The sequence below is a fragment of the Gadus chalcogrammus genome, chromosome 22 (genome assembly GCF_026213295.1).
Source record: "Gadus chalcogrammus isolate NIFS_2021 chromosome 22, NIFS_Gcha_1.0, whole genome shotgun sequence".
NCBI classification, from domain to species: Eukaryota; Metazoa; Chordata; class Actinopteri; order Gadiformes; family Gadidae; genus Gadus; species Gadus chalcogrammus.
Genome location: NC_079433.1, coordinates 8130292 through 8135291, shown reverse-complemented (window position 1 = coordinate 8135291; position 5000 = coordinate 8130292).

Here is a 5000-nt window from a genome sequence, read left to right as displayed (position 1 = left end):
ATACCACAACACTCGCCCGAAGCAGGGCTCTCTGATATCAGTCAATAGCCGAGAAGGATGGTTCCTTTAAAATACGTGTGTCATATAATGACACACGTTTGTCATTATTGGTCAACAAGAGAGAGACACAGACGGGGAGAGTGTGTCCTTCCTGGAAGAGGCGTCTAAATAAGGTGCAAAAGATTTGTCGACATCAACGGCAAAGCAGGTGCCGCCTTTTACCAACCCCAAACCCTAACTCTTACCCTGACATCATACCCGACAGCGGCCCGTTTAGGGGTGAAAAAGGGTATCTTTTTCTATTTTCCTCCGTCAGCAACGAGCTCTTGCCCGGAGTGTCGCAACTTCACCACAAAGTACACATGAACTCGCTCATGCCCGCTCCCGGGAGAAGCCCGAATTAGCCAGGGGGGGGTCAAACAAAGTTAGCAAGACTTGTAAATCCTGCTAAATTTAGCGTTTCCTCTTTCCATTTCCAATTTATTTTCCGCTGGTCGGGCACAATGGCCGCCGTTGAACGCCGCTTGCGTCCCCCCCCCCCCCCCCCCCCCCCCCTCACGCCCGCTGGTTGCAGGGTCTGTCATGGCCGACGGGCCGAAGATCAATCGCTGTGTTTGGTTGTTTCTCCGGAGTCTGGATGAATCCTCTTTTGTGTCAGTCGCTGTGTCTTGTGCGTTATTTGTAACTCCGATACCATACTTTTATTAGGAGCAGGGTTACCCAAGGCGTAGCCGGAGGATATATTCTGTGTTAGGCTGAATAGGAACTAAAGTATTTTCTTCAATTTTTTTTCATCAGAAAAAAATATTTTCTCAGCAGTAACTGCAATTTTGTGTGTTTATTTTTGGGGCTGTTTGGACTGAATGTGCGGCCGTTTATTTATTCATGTTTTGAGTTAACAAGTGTTTTCTATTAGTTTGGTAGGATGTTTCCGGTAATTAGAATATATATATAGATATAGATATTTATCTATGTCTATATATGTATGTACGATAATGGCGCCTGAGTTGTTTAAATACGTATTTTCACTCACAGGCATTTGAATGTTTTTGGTGCATGCATTTAATGTGTCTCCGTAGCAAATCTGGTCACCTGCTGCCGACCACCGCCTGTAAAGGATTGGTCAGCAGTGCTAATGATAGTAAGCTGTGTCATAGAGTGCTGGTACATCACACACACACACACACGCGCGCGCAAATAAATCACATGCTTAAGAACACATACACACACACACTCACATACTGGTAAAGTCTGAGGCAGGCTGGATGAGAGGGAGTCACTGTCTGGTTCTGGTAGGGGGTTCCGGGATGGTCTCTGAACGGGGGTCTGAACCAGGGGGCTGGGGGGCTGTGGGTGTAGCTACATGCTGTGGGTGTAGCTACATGCTAGGTTTGGGTGTGAGTGTGTTTGGATAGGTGCGGGGGCACAGTGAGGGCAAACAGATAGAAATGCACACAAGGGACACACACACACACACACACACATGCACACACACACACACACACACACACACACACGGAACTCTGCGTGGTTACACACACATCGTAATGCACACATGTACCACCAGACCCCCACCAACCGCCCGCTCCCCTGTCGACCTAGACAGCTTTTTTATTTATACAGCCAGCTATACCCAATGGAAATAAACGGCCTCTAAATAAGGTGCACTTTGTGCCCCCTTTGACTGGGCCGTACGAGGGACCCCTGTGCGCACGCCTCGCATCAGCAGATCCACCGCCTCAACCTGCCGGCCTGGGCCAGACGTTCCAGAGGTGACAGAGAGCCACGGCAGGGTTCATGAATTGTTGTGCACGTAGGGAAAGTAAAAACTGCGTGGGAAAGTCAAAGATTCGTTATGACGCATTTCTGATGAGAACAGGATATTAGTCGCCTGATGCAACCGATGCTTTGTAAGGCAGGAACACCGGGAAGGTTGTCCTCGGGAACTCAAGTCTAACGCAATCACGTAGATCAGATTGATTGACGTACGACGCCGATGGTTTGATCCACTGTGGTTTGGACAGAAGCAAATTACTTCATGGTGGATTCTTGCGAGCACGTAACCTCTCGAATCCGTCTGCCTCGCGAGTTGAGGATGTTAGGGCAGGAATAAACATAAAGATATGGATGATCCTTCAGATATTGATTTGCGATAGTAGTACATGGTGTGGTTCTCTGCGTAGCCGCTTGTGGTTCATAAAACAGTCCGTGTTATCAGCGTTCGGAATTGGTCTGTCCTTTATTTAACAAGAAGAGACTCATTGAGATAAAAATACTTAGTGTTACATCATGGTTACGGAGAAAACAATGTAAAAGGCCAATAGGCACTCATACACAAGCATACAGGAACCGTTCACGTTTTGAAACATGGACACTGCCTAGAGCTGTTGGTTTAAACAAATTGTCCTTGACCAATTAAAAAAGGACTGTTTCTATAACATGGTGTGTTTCTGTGTGGTGTCCTAACCATAGGATTGGGCTGGTTCTCTGATGAGAAACCTAGTCCCATGAATCTTGGGTAATGTTTACAACATTAAATACATATATACACATTATAGACATATTTTATACCTTGAAGTTGCTAATGATGCATGAACCTTGCCAAAAACATTACGCACACACACATTTTCAACAAAACCGTTTCGTAGATCCTGATATGAAACCGATTTCTGCAGGGATTTACGTCAACAACACAAAGTATCAGCACGGGTCGGGTACTAAGTATATTATCATCACAGCATTGTGGTCCTGACTCCGCTGACTTCAAGTGGGTAAACAACACGCAGGGGGGAGGGGGGGGGGGGGTAGGACAGTGGGGGCGGGGTTAGAGGTGTTGTGACTTGGGGCTTATGACTATACGCGTCCTCTCCCTAGGGTGCCCCTCCCCAGGGGGTGCCCAGGGAGGGCTGGTGTCCCTCCAGCGAGGAGCACAGGGGCTGGACAGTGTATTATTAGACTCTTGCAGCCTACAGCTGAAGGCCTGATTATTTATTGTTGAGATTGTTTTTTTCCGTCGCCAGTCGATTGCATGAAGGATTGAAGCGGGATTGATTGAGCAGATGCTGTGGGTGACCCAGGGAAGGGAGCAGAAAATAATAATGTTCTGGGCAACACCAATGGTCGTAAAATGTGTCTAAAAAACGCAAAATAGTTTGGGATAAACATGGAAATGTCACTGTTTTGTATTATCGTTATTGATGATGTAGTGTAGCAGTGCTATGGCGCGTAAACGCCGAGCATGACCAAACAAAATGTAGGGTTTTCTGTTTCCATGAATAGAAATCAGTTTTTTCCGCTTTCTGTTACTAAAGGCTACAATAGGAAAAGAGAATGGCTGCCAGGAAAATTTGGTGTTTGGCAATACAAAGTCCTCCCTGTTATAGGACCGTCCTGAGTCTGACAAGCCCCAGCTGCCTGGAGGGACAGCCTCTCTGCTGCAGCACACACACACACACACACACACACACACACACACACACACACACACACACACACACACACACACACACACACACACACACACACACACACACACACACACACACGTACACACGTACGTACGTGTACAAGTTCCCACACACGTACATGTATACGTACATGTACACACACACACACACAAACACACGAACATGTACGCAAACATGGAAAAACACATACACGCACATGTACATGTTCAACCACACACACACATGCACACACATACATTTTCAGTCACCCACACAACACACACACCTACATGTACACACACACACGTACACGACACACACACACATACCCGTTCAAGCACAGACATGCACACAAACACCTTCATGGAAGCTCTGTCATGGCTGTGATGCTGATGAGGACGATCTTCTACTGAAGGACAACTTGGGATAACCCTGCCCTCTATACACACACACACACACACACACACACACACACACACACACACACACACACACACACACACACACACACACACACACACACAGCGCTATCCCAGGGGCTCAGCATTTCCCTAGCTCTCTACACAGTACTCTAAGCTCTCATGGCTGGTGTCTGTGTGTGTGTGTGTGTGTGTGTGTGTGTGTGTGTGTGTGTGTGTGTGTGTGTGTGTGTGTGTGTGTGTGTGTGTGTGTGTGTGTGTGTGTGTGTGTGTGTGTGTGTGTGTTATATTGTGTATGCGAATGCAAACAGAGTTTTTCGGTTTCTGTGTGCGCGTGTCATTTGATCGTGCATATGCATGTTCTTTGTATGTGTTGATGTGTGTGTGTGTGTGTGTGCATTGTAGGTTGGTTAGAGGGGAGTGTTATGAGGAATGGGGGGGTGTGTAGGGGGGCTACATCACGGTACAAAAGCGTGGAGAGTGAGATCATTATTGGCTGGACCTGTTTCAGCTGGATCCCCCTGCGCTGACTGATTGACTGGAGCAGCCTCTGTGTGCGTGTGCATCTGCGTGCGTGTTCGTTTGTGTGTGTGTGTGCATGTATCTCTGTGGTTGTGTGTGTGTGTGTGTGTGTGTGTGTGTGTGTGTGTGTGTGTGTGTGTGTGAGCCTGTTTGTGTGTGTGCGCGTGTGTGGAAGGCAGCGTAGACATTCTCCAGAATGGCTTGTGATTGAAAAAAAAGTCTCTGTTCCTCCTTCTCCTTTTTCCACCTGGGTCCTTGTGTGGTTTTCAGGCTTTTTCCACTCTCTCTCTCTCTCTCTCTCTCTCTCTCTCTCTCTCTCTCTCCCTCTCTCTCTCTCTCTCTCTCTCTCTCTCTCTCTCTCTCTCTCTCTCTCTCTCTCTCTCTCTCTCTCTCTCTCTCTCTCTCCATAATCTGGGGGTGATCGTCATTCAGGGCCTGCTCTCCTCTGACCTACTGGAAAGTTATACATGAACGGGGGAAATTCTGTCTCGGAAATATCTTAAAGTAACTAGTAAAAAGAAAGAAAGACCCTTTCCCATTCACACCCCCCCCCCCCCCCCCCCCCCCCCCCCCCCCCCCTACACACACACACACACACAGCCGTACACATTTA